Source organism: Macrotis lagotis, chromosome X, assembly GCF_037893015.1.
Source record: "Macrotis lagotis isolate mMagLag1 chromosome X, bilby.v1.9.chrom.fasta, whole genome shotgun sequence".
Lineage (NCBI taxonomy): Eukaryota > Metazoa > Chordata > Mammalia > Peramelemorphia > Peramelidae > Macrotis > Macrotis lagotis.
The window spans coordinates 183496373-183511857 of NC_133666.1; the positions used below are offsets into that span (position 1 = coordinate 183496373).

The window sequence follows — 15485 nt, forward strand, 5'->3', positions numbered from 1 at the left end:
AGAATTTTTATCTCCATTGACACATACTTTTAACTACCATTTTTCTTCTAGAGAAAGGGCATTCCATATTTTAAGGAATATTTTAATATTAATATTTTAATATCAACACATTAAATATTAACAAACAACATTAAACTTTAATAAAATATATTAAACATTAATAAAATCATATCAATAAAAGACATTAAACATTAATCAAATAATTAAATATTAATGAAATGCACTGAACATTAATAAAATAATATTAATGAGGTACATTAAATATTAATAAAATAATATTAATAAAATATGTTAATATTTTAATAGCTATGTTTTAAGGCTATCAGTCTAATGAATCATCAAAAACTAAATCAAGCTAAATGCAGTTTGTTGCCTGCTCTTCTCAACGTGGTCTACCTAGCCGACCCGAGTGACATTCAGAACCAATTGCTTCCTTTGCAGTTCCATTCAGGACTTGCAGGATACAAAACCCTTCACACAAATCCAATTCACGTGTTTGTCATTTGTCATCCCCACTTCCCTGATGTCGTAGTCTGCTTCGAAAATGAAGGACAAACATTATTATAATATAAATCACTTCTTTTTTTCGCGGAGGGAAAAAAAATCCAACAGAACTCCAAGGAAGAAAAAGAGGCCTTTTCTTTACCTTTTGTGTGTGTGTTTCACGGACATTTTTGGCAGTGTGCAGAAGCTTACGGATCCCTACTCAGAATTAAAAAAAAAAATCATAACTGAAGGAAAAGCTCAATTTTATCGAGAAGTTAGTGAAAATAAGTGGTTATTTTTTTTCTCTTCCCATCCAAGTTCACAGGTATGTTTAATTTGGGGGCGGGGCGGCTAAGGCCTGGGCAGCCTGGTACCGTCCTATCCGGCAGTCTTCGGTCTGGACTTCCCTCCCTACTTCTCTCAGTGTCTGCTGCTCTTTTTTTCTTTAGCCTCTAGTAACTACCGCATCCAGGTCGGGATCACGGACTCCGAGCTCAACTCTCCCCATCGCGGCTCTCAGCATCCCTGCCCTCCCCTTTTGCTTTTTCTCCTCCCGGCCTTCCTTCAGGCTCCTTCCCCTCGCGGTCCTCCTCTGGCCCCTCCCCTTCCGGTCCTCGCCCCGCCTCTGGCCCCGCCCCCGCCAGCCAGCCTCGAGTTGGGCCCGGCCCCGCCCCTGGGTCTCCCGGAGCTGAGCCGGCGCCGCTCACGCACACGGAGCCGCCATTTTGCTGCGAGAGTCTCCGACTGGTTCCCCGGGGCTTTCTTTCTCTTTCGGGCGGCGGCGGCTCCAGTGGTGACCGGCGGCGGCGGCGGCTGCTGGCAGCGGGCCGACTCGGGGCGCGGCGGGAGGCTCGGCTCCGCGGAGGCAGTGCGGGGAGGAGCGGCTGGGAGGACAGGTGACTGGCCGGGGCCCGGGACAGGTGCGTGGCCGGGGCGCTCCCTCCCAGCCACGCCGGAGCCCCTCACCTCCATCTCCCCGGGCGGGGCCGGGCCCTGCCTGCCCTGGGACGTGGAACTAAGAAGAGGAGGGGGGCTCGTCCCGGTCGGGGACTGGAGCATGTGGGCAGGGGTCCCTGAGGCGGGGATCTCGTGGAAGGGGGCTGAGCGAGTGGGGGCGGGGCTCCCCTTCCCCCCCCCCCCCCCGCCCCAGGGAGCAGTAGACACACCTTTCTCGTGGAATTGGGGCTGATTTTCTTAGAAGATGAACTCTAGCAGAGCAAGAGACTCAGGCATTTATTTTGTTTCCCCGGGCCCTGCTGGCACGATGGAGACTATTAATAAACATTTATTTAGAAGGTTCTAGATCTGGGATTTTTAACCTTTTTTTTTGATGATGACAGTTTCATCAAGAACTTGAGGATCTTCCATTCCAAGTAACGATTTTAAATGCATAAAATAAAGTAGTATTACAAAGGCTCTTTGAGGTTCGCCAAACACTTGATACAGGTTCTCTCATTTATCTCGCAACCACCTCGGGAGGTAGGTACTGCTGTTAATCCCTATTTTTATAGATGAGGACACTCATTTCACTTACCTAGAGTCACATGGTATTTGAGGCTAAATTTGAAGCCAGATCCTACAGACATGACACCAAGTCTACCACTTTGAAACCAGTTATACTGAAATGATAAATAATAAATAAAAATATTTTTAAAAATAATTCACAGGACCCCAAGTTTCTTGGCAGTGTGAAATCTTGAGAGAAGCTCCCTGAGCTTTGATTTATCATTTCACCCTGTTGCTTTTTTAGGTTCTTTCTAGTTAGAATGTCCTAGACTCAGGAAGATCCTTTCTTCCTGAGTTCAAATTTGCCCTTAGACTTTTACTAGTTGTGTGGCTCTGGGCAAGTTACCAATTCTGTTTGCCTCAGTTTCCTCATCTATAAAATGAACTGGAAAAGGAGAAGCCAAACCTGTTTCTTTGCTGAGAAACCCCAGATAAGGTCCCTCATGACTGAATAATACTTCTTTCTAGAAGTCTTCAGGAGTGTGACCATGGGCAAGTCACTTAACCCCATTGCCTGGCAAAAACTAAAAAAAAAAAATTTTTTTAAATAGAAGTCTTCGGGGTCATTGAGAATATTATTATCCTACTTAAAATATATGTCTTGTGGGCTTCTTGAGTGAAAACTTCTCAAGGGAATTGTCCATGAAGTTTAAGTCATGAGGAAAACAATAAGATATTGATAGATACACCAGACTGTCTTCATTTACTGTAATTTTTTTTAATGTATAGTCCTGGCATTGCCATTTGAACTGAATCATAGACCTTTTTCAGTTAGTGAATCAACTAGGAGAGGCTAGGACTGAAAACAAAAACAGTTCGACTTTTGATTCTCAGATGTATCAGTAATGATACTGTGAAGAAAGATATTCTTCTTTTCCTCTTAACACTGTTCCCTTGCATCATTTGGATGGGATTCATAACAATAGTTGTTATGGCCAGAGAAGTCACCAAATGACCAGTTTGTTGGAAATGAGCCGCGCTGTACATAAGTAGTCGGTATTTAAGGCAGTATTCGTGTAATCTGTTACCACCAGTATGTTTGAAGCCTTTCGAACAATAGTAACTGCCATAGACAGTTCTTCAATGACATAGCCTTTCAGAACCCAGTAATTGAATTAGAACTTTGTGGCTGAAGTTTATAGTAACAATAATAATAATCACTTATATTTAGCAAATACAAATTTTGCAAAGCAGTTTTTTTCACAATATCCTGTGAAGTGGTTAGAATAGCTGTCTTCTGTTAGAGTTCTGTGACTTACTTATATGGTTACATGGTAAATATTGAACTATAACTCAAACCCAATTCAAATCTATTCAAACCCAAATTCAAATTTTTTCCATTGTTTTGCTTTTTTGTTTTGAGTCTAGAAATTATTTATTCTTAAATTACTTTAAATGATTTTATTTGGTTTTTATGATCTTGTTAGAAAATTTAGCAAATACCTGCTTACTATGTTCTAAGTACTATGTCAGGCTCCAGAAATTAGAGACAAAAATTAAGAAATCATTTCTTAACTGCAAGAAATTTACATTATATGAGGGAAACAACATTACACATATAAATAAATATAAAATTGAAAACAAAACAAAATTGAAAGTGATTTGAAGGAACACTAGTAACTGGAGAAGACAAGGAAATGTCACATATAGAAAGAAGTTGACACTTGTATTGAACATTGATAAAAGCTAGAGATTATTTTCCCCCTTTTACTGTTTTATTGGTGCCTTTTTATATCACAAGCATTTCAGAATATGACCCTTCTTCCATGAGTTACATCTTTTTTCAAAGATTTTATTTATTTTGAGTTTTACAATTTTTCCCCTAATCTTGCTTCCCTCCCCACCCTCACAGAAGGCAATTTGCCAGTCTATACATTGTTTCCATGGTATACATGGTATACATATCCAAATTGAATGTGATGAGAAAGAAATCATATCCTTAAAGAAGAAAAATAAAGTATAAGAGATAGCAAAATTACATATTTTGATAATGGAATTTTCCCCCCTAAATTGAAGATAATAGTCTTTGATCTTTTTTCAAACTCCACAATTCTTTCTCTGGCTTCCTCCTTAAGTCTGTATCATGTAGGTTTTCTAACCATCTATTTACCTCCTCAACTTCTTTCTTGTTTATGATTAGATTTATCTATATCTGAGAGTGGGAGGTTGAGGTCTCCCACTAGTAGAGTTTTATTATCTATGTCTTCCTGTAGTTCTTTCAGCTTCTCTAAGAATTTGGATGCTATCCCATTAGGTGCATGCATATTCAGTATTGAAATTACTTTATTGTCTATGGTACCTTTTAGGATGATATAGAGTCCTTCCTTATCTCTTAATGCTATCTATTTTTGCAACTGCTTTGTCTGAGATAAGGATTGCTACTCCTGCTTTTTTCACTTCAGCTAAAGCAAAATATATTTTGCTCCAACCTTTTACCTTTATTCTATATGTATCTCTCTGCTTCAAGTGAGTTTCTTGTAAGCAGCATATTATAGGATTCTGGTTTTTAATCCACTCTACTATTTGCTTATGTTTTAAGGGAGAGCTCATCTCATTCACATTCAAAGTTGTAACTACTAACTCTTTATTTCCCTCCATGCTACCTACCCTCTGATTGTATTTTTCCCCCTTTTTCACATTATCCAGTATTTTGTTTCTGAATACTGCCACCTTCAGTATGTTTGCCCTCCTATATCCACCCCCTCCCCTTTCTTTCCCCTTTCCCTTTCCTTCCTTTTGTTAATTCCCCTTTTTCTCCCTCCCTGTTTCCCTCTCCGCCCTCCCTTTTCCCCTGAGAATTATATTTCCATCACTGTTTCTTGTTAACTGAGTGTGTGTGTAAGTTAACTTTAAGCAGAGCCTGATGAAAGGAAGACTCAGGTGTCTCTCATCGTCTCTCTTCTTCCCCTCTATTACAATAGGTCTTTTTGTACCTCTTTATATAATGAGATTTACCCCAATCCCTTCCATCCTCCCATCCCCTTCCTGTCCCCCTTTTTTAAAGGGGTAGTGTTTTTTAAATCATTCTATCTGAGTCACAGAAAATCATGAGTATCCATCACTTCTGGCTAAGTTTATTCTCTCTAATAGAGTTACAATTCTTGAGAGTTATTAGAATCTTTCTCCCAAATAGGGATATAGCCAGTTTCTTCTCATTGGATAAGCAGTCTCATGGATAAGTCATGAGTGTCCATCACTTCTCTGGCTTGGTATATTCTCTCTGATAGAGTTACAATTCTCAAGAGTTAGAGAATCTTTTTCCCATGCTGGGATATAGTCAGTTTCATCTTATTGGATAGCAGGGTTTTTTTTCTCTTTACTTCCTTTTTTTTTAACCTTTTCATGTGTCTCTTGAGCTTCCTGTTTGATTTCCAAAGTTTCTATTTAACTCTGGTCTTTTCATCCAGAATTGTTGGAAGTCTCCCATTTTGTTAAATGACCATCTTTTCCCCTGGAAGAGAAGGCTCAATTTTGCCAGATAGTGGATTCTTGGCTGCATTTCAAGCTCCCTTGCTCTTTGGAATATCTCATTCCAGGCCCTTTGATCCCTTAATGTTGATGTAGCCGGGTCCTGCATAATCCTTACTGTGGCTCCTTGGTATTTAAATTGTTTCTTTCTGGCTGCTTGCAGGATTTTCTTTTATCTGATAGTTCTGGAATTTGGCCACAACATTCCTTGTTGTTTTCATTTTAGGATCTCTTTCTGGAGGGCATCAGTGTATTCTTTCAATAACTATTTTGCCCTCTGGTTCCATGGTATCAGGGCAATTTTCCATCACTAAATCCTGTAATATTAAGTCTAGGCTTTTTTCCTTGTCAATGTTTTCAGGAAGGCCTATAATTCTCAGGTTGTCCCTCCTCAATCTATTCTCAAGGTCAATGCTTTTGCTGATGAGGTATTTTACATTTTCTTCTATTTTTTTATTATTTTAATTTTGTTTAACAGACTCTTGTATCTCATGAAGTCAGTAGTTTCCAGACTTCTTTCTTTTTTTTTAGAGAAGAATTTTCTTCATTTACCTTCTGCAACTCCTTTTCCATTTGGTCAATTCTATTTTTGTAAGAGTTTTTCATTTGACCAGTTGAGGTTTTGAGAGAATTGTTTTCTTTTTTTTAAAGATTTTATTTGAGTTTTACAATTTTTCTCCCAATCTTAATCCCCCCCCATGGAAAGCAATGTGTCAGTCTTTATTTTGTTTCCATGTTGTGCATTGATCCAAATTGAGTGTGATGAGAAAGAAATCACATCCTTAAGGAAGAAACAAAAAGTATAAGAGATAACAAGATCACACAATATGATATCTGTTTTTTTTTATCTAAATTGAAGGGAATAGTCCCAAACTCCACAGCTCTTTATCTGGATACAGGTGGTATTCTCCATTGCAGACAGCCCAAAATTGTCTCTGGTTGTTGCACTGATGGAACAAGCAAGTCCATCAAGGTTGAACGTTGCCCCCCATGTTGCTGTTAGGGTATACAGTGTTTTTCTGGTTCTGCTCATTTCACTCAGCATTAGTTCATGCAAGTCCCTCCAGGCTTCCCTGAATTTCCATCCCTCCTGGTTTCTGAGAATTATTTTCTTGTTACAAGGTGTTAATTTTCTCTTCCAAATTTTCCAATGATTTTTAAACTTCGTTATTTCTTCAAGGAAGTCTTTCTGTGCTGGAGAGCAGGTCATATTTTCCTCAGAGGTTCTAGGTCTCTCTGAGTTAGTGTCTTTTCCTTCCAAGAATTTTTCTATGGACCCTCCTTTTTGCTGGCCTTTCTTCATTCTCCTAAGACCTTGTGTTGGGGAGGGGCTGGTTCACAGAGGTTTGGTGTTGGGATTCCTTGAGGCTTTACTCACTGAGTATAATGTCTCCAGTAGGCCAGTTGGCTAGTAGGGGGTGCTGGTTGCTTTCTCTGGAGTGTCTGTGACCTTGATTGAGGCCCTCTTCCTTGGCCTGGTGGGAGTGGTTGAAGTTGTTAAATACTTTTGTCTTTGATCAATGGTGAGCTATACCCTGGGGTGAAGTCATCACTCTTCCTATTCACAACTGAGCTGGTTCTGCTGCTGGGCCTTAGCCTGGGGCAGAAGGTGGGCTGTGATTGTGTTTGCTCTGGGAAGGGGCTTCAGATGAAATGTAGGTAAGTATTCTGAGTTCTTTCCAACCAGAGGAGCCCAGGCATCCATGTCTTCAGCTCTCCTGCACTGGAACTCTCCCTGCAGCCCTGCCTGCAAACTCCAGAAGGTTAGCACCACAACCAATGCCTCTGCTCCCTAGTTGGCCTGAGTCCCCTGTGGCTGACTTGGCTCTAGCCAGGCCAAATTCTCAGGCCCTCAGGCTACTGGGCTTCTGCCCTGCACTAATCAGGCTAATCCGAAACTAATCCAAGCTCCCAGTCTGGCCTGGTCCTGTGCTCCTGGCAGAGTTCTCCCTCTGTACTCCGACTCACCCACAATCTCAGAAGACAGATTCTGAGGTGGATGTTCTTCTCCTGGCTTTTGGGTTTTGTAGATCAGATTTCTGTTAAGATGCTTGTTTCATATCATATATAATGGAAGATCAAGAGACCTTTAGCATTGTGCCTGTCTTCTCTCTGCCATCTTGGCCAAAATTCCCTTCTAGTTACATTTTTTAAATTGAATTTTAATTTTTGTTATGAAATTAGTAAACATAAACAAAGATGAACATAGCAATATACAAAAAATGTAAAAGGATTATATATGAAATTAAAGTTTTTTTTCCTATATTCTACTTTTTCCATACTATGTCCAGTTTTTTGGGGAGAAGGGGTAGAAAAAAATTGCAATTTCCGTACTGCTCTACTTGTTGGTGCCTCTTCTAAAGGAATTTCTCTTTTGCTACTTTCTAAATAATTCTTTGACATTCTTTTCCATCTTTTCTCTTTCTCTCATTCCTCTGCAAATTGCTCTCTCCCCCCACCCCAGAAAAAGAAAAACCCTCCCATTAGAACATAAACATCATTATTCAAAACAAATATTACACATTGTATCTGAAAATGACCCTCTCTCCGGTTCATTCCCTCTCTGCCAAAAGGTGAGAAACATATTTCATCATCATTTTGGGGAGTAATACTTGATTATTTTCTTAACAATAGCTCTTAATTAAGTTGTTCAATTATTTTTCTTCATAGTGTTGTACTTCTTGTATAAATTGATCTGGTTCTTGAGCCGTTCCTTATAATGTAGATTTAAAAAGAAAGATGAAAAAGCAGTTTAGCAAAATTAACTGATATGTTGACTGTATATAACAATATATGTAATACTTAACACCCACATAACCCTCCTCGACCCCAGGAAAAGGATTCAAATTTTCTCAACTCTTTTGCAAGATAAACTGATTATTATCATTAAATAATGCTTGGTTTTCTTTGATGCTTTTTAGTTGCATTTTTACAGTTTTGTATAATTTTTTTCTAGTTCTACTTCACTGTGTCACTTTATGTCTTTCCACGCTTCACTGAACTTTTAGTATACATTGATTCTTTTCTTTCAGTAGTAATACATTACATCTTTGTATCTCAATTTGTTTAGTTATTTGTTGATTGATGTCAAAGTTCTTTGTTTCTAGCACTTTACTGGGCATAACCTTTGGGAACCATGAATTAAAAACCCATCTTAGTATTTTTATAAGTGAGAGACTTTTCTGGCATTGACCTTTGAACATTTGCCTAATAATGGGATCCCTGGGTCAGAGGATATGGTCATTTTAGTGACCTTTTAAAAAATGTATTTCATAATTACTTTACAGAATAGTTGGACCAACTCATAGCTCCACCAACAATGTTTGGGTATGTTGTGAACTAGGGATTCTAAGAAATGGAGCTGAGTTGCAGAAGGAATGCATTCTAAATGTGACAGCAGATGGAGTATTGTATATGACATAGGCTAGTTTGACTAGACCAGACAGTGAAAGAGTAACAACAATCTTAGAATGGTAGATGAGCAAGATTATGAAGGGCTTTAAATATATATCATAAGAGAGAAATTTGGATTTTAGTCTGAAAATAATAAGGGAACCACTTTGAACAGAGGGAGTGCTAAGGTGAGATTTAGTGCTTTGGGAATTTTACTGGCAAAAGTCTTGGGTGGATGGAATGGAGAAACGGGAGACAGTGTAGAGAAATCAGGAAGCTATTGGAATGTTCCAGTTTAGAACCCTAAAGGATAAGGTCCTGAGTTATTGGTGTCTAGGTGAATATAATGGAAAGCAAAACTGTTGGATTTAGTATCTGAGGACCTGGGTTCAAATTTCAGCTCTGACCCTTACTGTCTGTATGACCTTGGACAAGTAACTTTACCTGTTTGACTCTCCATTTCTTCATCTTTGAAATGAGAGCATAGAATTAAATGATTTGACCTGTAAGGTCTAAGGCATAACTTAAGGAGAGTGGTATCCATTACAGAAATAGATTTGCAGTTTGAGGTAGTGGGGTGGGGGAAGTTGGGTTCTGTTTTGGATATGTTACATAATGAATCTGAAATGTCTATGGAATAGTTCAGTTTGAGGATTTCAAAAGGCAATTTAGGGTGGAACTGTATCTCAAAGAATATTGGTGTGGGGATGGATATAAGGAAGTCATTTACAGCAAGATAAGTGAACCCAAAATAACTTGAAATTACCAGAAAGGAGTAAAGAGAAAAGAGAAATGACCACTGGATAGAGTCTTTGGGTTATAACACACTGTTAAGTGATGGAATATGAACATTGATACAGAAGAGGAAATGAACTAAGGAGCTAGAAAGGTAGCAGTACCAAGCTAGAGTGCTATATGAAAATGCAGAGAAAAGAGGTTGATGATTAAAAATGTTAAATGCAGTGGAGAAAAAGCCACTGAATTTGGCAATTATTGTTTTGTAGAGTGTAGTTTCATTTGAATGATCAGATCAGAATTCTGATTAAGAGATTGTAAATGGGAACTAAATAAAGTCAGAGTTCAACTAGCTTTTTGTGTAGTTTATGAAAGGGAGGAGAGGTTGGACAATAGTTTGAGGGGGGATGGTAGAATCAGTTTTTTTTGAGGCTGGGAGAGATTAATATTGTTTAGGGAGAGATAGCTTTAAGAGAAGATTGGTGGTGGGAACAGGGGTTAGATAATCTACTGAAGAGATTGGAAAGGATTAAAAGTACAAGTTAAGAGATGGTCCAGTTTGGTTGGGGCATAGAATATGTGAAGGAGAGTAATGTTATTTCCCCCTTCCCTCCCCAATGTCCTACCAGTTGACCTTTTATATCCATAGCATCTCATAATTCTCTTAATTCACATGGCCTCTAGTTCTTACCATTTCTGTTCTGGACTTCTTGTTCCTCACTTGGTGTAGTGAAAAGAGCATTGACTCAAGTCAAGAGACCTTGATTCAATTCCCACATTTAGACTGGTTATGAACCTGGGAGACTTGAAAGAATGGAAGAACCTGTGACAGAAATAAGGAAGTTTAAAGAGGGTGGGTTTAAGGGAAGAGATGATGAGACCTGGTTTGGTGAGCTTGAGATGTCTCTGGGATATTCAGTTTGAAATGTCCAGTAGGCTGTCAGGGAAGTTCCTGTGGAGAATGGACATGGATCTAGAGATCAATGAGTCATCCGCGTCTGGGATTGGATGAGATTCTTGAGAGAGAATGTGAGGGTCCAGAACATGGCTCCCTGGTATTCATTATGTGTATATTCACTGTGTCCTTATACAGACAGAACCAGGAGAATAAGTTATATAATAACACAATTCTATAAATACATGTTTTCCTGTTAGAATTTAAACTTTTGGACCATAGAAACTATATCCTGTTGCTTAGTACAACGTATGACACACTTAGTAAGTGCTTGCTGATCGATTTCGGTCACCCACTTTTAATAACCTAGAAGTATTTTTTTTTATCAAGAACTTGCATACTTCAGTGATTATGAACATTTTTAATATTAAAAAAGCAAGAAAAGAGTACATATGAAACTCAGTCTATTTTGGGCAACTTATTTTTTAAAGTCTATATTAACTTGAACATTAAAGTTATATAAATGAGCTGCAGCATGGTGAAATGGATAGAGCTTGTCCCCTAGGGCTCTGTTCTGGATCCTTTTCTCCCTCTATGCTATTTACCTTGTGATCTTATCAGTTCCCATGGTTTCAGTTATCATCTGTATCTCAGATCCACTTAACCAGCTACAGCTCTTCTCCCAACCTCCACTCTCCCATCTCCAGATGCCCAGTGGACATTTCAAATTAAATAGAACTACAGACATCCTTGACTCATGTTCAAAACAACTCATCTTTCCCCCCCAAATGCTCCTCATTTCTGAACTTCCCTATTACCTTAAGGGAAAAAAAAAACTCAAAAAAGGGTTGCTCTTGACCAAAGTAGGGAAATTTACAAGAGAAGTAGATTTGGAGAGATAAATTATTTAAACAAGTTAAGTTCTAGATGCTTAGGGGAACTCCAGTTCAACATGTCCAAATGGCAGCTGGAATGAAAGAATGTACTTCAGGAGCAAGACTAGATTCCCATCTTCCCCTCTCTCTCAAAATTGGAAGATTTTCTGTATAGAGATCATAATTAAAGCTGATGGGATTGATACAATAGACAAAGATGTGTTCAGAGCCTTCAGATACATCCATAGAATTTATTAAGGGCATACTGTGTGCTAGGTATTGGGTGATACAAAGAAAAGCAAAAAGACAGTCCCTGACCTCAAGGAGCTCACAGTTTGATGGGTCTGGTTTACAGCATGCAAATAACCATGTACACAGTATAAAGGATAAGTTGGAGATAAGCAGCAGAGGGAATGTGATAACATTAAGGTGTAATAGGGAAGCTTTCTTTTAGAAAATGAGATTTTAACTGAGACTTGAACAATCAAGAGAAACCTGGAAGCATAGATAACAGAGGGAGAGAGTTCCAGGCCTGGGGGAAAGCCAGTGAAAATCTAAAGAAGGGAGATGGGATGTTATATATGAGAAATAGTACAAAAAAGCAGTGTCACTTTATAGAGTATGGGGGGGGTATGGAATGAGGTATAAGATGATTGGAAAGATGGATCATGTAGTCAAGTTATGAAGGCTTTGAAAGCTAAAAAGGAATTTATATTGGGTTTTAGAGGTAGTAGGGGGCCACCGGGGATGATTGAGTTGGTGGATAACAGTCAGGTGTGGACTTTAGAATGATCAGTTTGACAACTGGACTGGAGTGGGGAGAAATTTGAAGGAGGCCAACAAGCCAGCTATTGTAGGAGTCCAGGTATGAGGCTAACCATGGTGATAACCTGATATTAGAGTAGAGAAGGGGTTCATATAGGTGAGATGTTTGAAAGTTGAATAAACAGGGACAGGATTTTTTTTTAGGTTTTTTTCAAGGCAAATGGGGCTAAGTGGCTTGCCCAAGGCCACACAGCTAGGTAATTATTAAGTGTCTGAGACCGGATTTGAACCCAGGTACTCCTGAGTCCAAGGCCGGTGCTTTATCCACTACGCCACCTAGCCGTCCCAAGGGACAGGATTTTGATAACAGCCAAGGAAACTGAGGAATGGTCATGTCCACAAAGAAAACAATATTACAAAAAATGGAGAGATAGTTGTCATGCAGAGAAGTCAAGAGTTCAAGTTGAGTTAGATAAGGAGTCAGATTATAGAGGTCAAGGAGAGGAAATGAAGGCAATCTGTATAGACATCTTTTGACTGAGAGAGAAGAAAGATAAGATGAGAACTTGATGGGACTGTAGTGAATGGTTGGAGGTATGTTTTTAGGCAGTAGGAAACAAATCAGATAAGAGAAAGAGGAAGATGGATGTTGCAGTCTGCCTGAGGAAAAAAGGAAAGGATTGGATCTATGGGTCTTGGATAGGAGAAAGGTCACATCTTTGTCATAGTGAAGTAAAGGAAGACAATAGAAAATTTTTTCAAGGGATTTTGAGAAGAGGATAGTATTATTCCCCTCTATTCTCTTACTTGTATGCCCATTCTTCAGTTACCTTTGTGTTGATCCTTCTTTTACCACTCCCTTTGCATGAATGTTCCCTGGGATCTATACTGGGTCAAGGCAGTAGATACTTAATAAATACCTACTGCATGCCAGGTTAAGCATTGGAGGATACAAAGAAAGGCAAAAAGCAGTGCATGCTTTCAAAGAGCTTGGTGTGCAAACAAGATCTATGTGGGATGAATTAAAAATAAATAAGTAGAAAACACTGACATTAAAGGAGATCAGGTCTTTAGAAGGTGGGATTTTAGGCAGAACTTGAAGGAAGCAGACCCCTCACACCCTCCCCCTGGCACCCTCAACCTTGAAGGAAGAGAAATTGCCAGGCTTGGAGAACCACCATTGAAAACACCTAGATTCAGCAGATGGAGTGTCCTGTTTGAGGAACAGAATAGACACTAGTGTTATTGGATTACAGAGTATTTAATTTGGATGAGGGGGGTGGGGGGGGTTGTTTGGGGGTAGGAGGGAATTAGGTATAAGAAAATTGGAAAAAGGGCAAAGTTATTAAGGACTTTTAAAACTTTCTACCAGACTTTCTGTTCTCCCTCCAGTGTTCCTGAATGCTTTGCTTTGGACTAGTTGCCACTTTCCCAGGACTTTTAAGGGGCATTCAAAATCCTAGCATCTATCTGAGACTTTCTGAAACCCCTCAAATTTTCTCAGAGAGGCTCTCTGTTCTTTCTGCTTCTGGACAAGGCTGAAGTAGGTATATGGGAGGTGGGTGTGTTTCTAGGAGGTGGTCTGGCTTCTGGGGAACCATCATGATTTTCATTTCCATTTAGTCTCTTTTGAAGCTGTTACCATAATCCTGTCCCAGTTTATTTTACTTCCAAACATTTCACCTATATGACCCCCTTCTTTACTCTAATACATGATTGATCATTATTTTAAAGTTATTAATATTTTCAAAATTGTTTTCTTTAACATTATTGTAAACATGCGAATTTTTCTAACTTAACCTTTTGTCACTTCACTTTCTCAGTGATAATTTTTGTATCACTTGTACCTCCCATAACATTCTCCCTCTCAAAAAGAGTTCTTAGTAAGAAGAATGGTAAAGCAAAAATGAATCACATATTGAACTTTTCTGAAAATATATATCATTCTGCCTCCAATTGTGATTTGTCTTCATTTTCTGGAGCCCTAGTTGGTCTTGGTTTTTTTTTTTAATTATCTAAGGCAATGGGGTTAAATGACTTGCCCAAGGTCACACAGCTAGGCAATTATTAAGTGTCTGATTTGAACTCAGGTCTTCCTGCCTGCAGGGCCAGTGTTCTATCCACTGTGCCACCTAGCTACCCTGGTCTTGGTTTTTCAGTCTTTCATGAAGCTTTCCTATCTGTGTTTTAGGCATTATATACCTAGTGTTCCGGATTCTGTCCACTTCATATTGCATCAGTTCATACAAATCCTGTCAAGTTTTTTTGATTCCATTCCTTTAATCATTTTTAAAATAATATATACCCTTAAATTGATATACCATTAATTTGTTCAGCCATTCTACAGTTTTTTATTTCAACCCTTTTAGTTTCTAGGGGTTTATCCCCCCAAAAGTTCTGCTATGAATATTTATTGTACACAAAGGTCATATCTTTCCATTTTTGATTTCTTGGGGTATACCTTGTGTATTCTGTTGGGTGACTTTTTAGGTAGATTTCCAAATTGTCTTCCAGAATGACTTTACCAGTTCACTGCTGCAATAATGCATTATTCTGTCTCTATTCCTGTAGATCTTTCAACAATTATCATTTTCCTTGACAGTTATTTTTGTTTAAAATCAATGAAATTAATTTCATCAATTCTATGCCTTTAGGGGGGGTGTGGGTGTGAGTGTATGTGTTTTCAACCTTTGTCAGATTCTGAAAGTAATGAGATGCAGTTTTAGTTACTGTTTATGAGTTACTCTACCCAACACTTCCTGTATATTTATAAACTCTTCTGGTATACTGCAATTATGAAGGAAAAACTTATTTCTCATTCTTCCCTTCTATATTCTTCTCCTTCCTTTTTCTGTGGTCTTCTAAAGCAACCAAAATAAAACAAAACTATGTCTAGACCTTTTTTTTGTCTTTATTAATTCAGTTTGTGATCTTTGAAAATAGTGACATTCTAAAAATACAGTTTTCTCCCTCAGAATGTAGGTGCTTAAGTTTTCCTCTTTCCCCATTCCTTAAATTTATTTTTATAGGGTTATAGTGTTACTAAATGGCAGAAATGTTCAATCAATACCTATAAATAAATGGCATGATAAAGTAAATGGCATTCATCATATATTTAGATAACTTGATAATTCTCTGTTTACTGATGTATCAGTTCAGGACCTTGCTTTTGATATTTTTTATTTTTCACTGTTGATGCAGGAAGAATTTTGGTGTTGGAGAATGACAGCAATTTCATTCCTTATTTCAAATTCTTTTCTACAGGATTCAAATACTACCTACTGGTTCAAGTGAGCTTTTCTTTAAGCTCCACTTTTCTTGTAAGTTTATAATTTTTCTTTCATATTACTGAGAAATAATAG

At 38.5% G+C, this 15485-nt stretch overlaps 1 protein-coding gene across 3 annotated transcripts in view; it reads left to right on the forward strand.

Moving 5' to 3' along the window:
* The first annotated feature begins 1187 nt into the window (after nt 1-1187).
* Nucleotides 1188-15485, forward strand: part of PRPSAP2 (phosphoribosyl pyrophosphate synthetase associated protein 2) — a 64341-nt gene continuing 50043 nt past the window's right edge. Inside the window, exons 1-2 of one of the 3 annotated variants that reach the window (XM_074207400.1) lie at nt 1188-1406; nt 15388-15443. The gene's annotated coding sequence lies outside the window, so the exon portion shown is untranslated. Of the gene's footprint in view, nt 1407-13445; nt 15444-15485 lie in introns of those variants that run through there. The other 2 variants (XM_074207399.1, XM_074207397.1) reach the window with 2 other exon arrangements.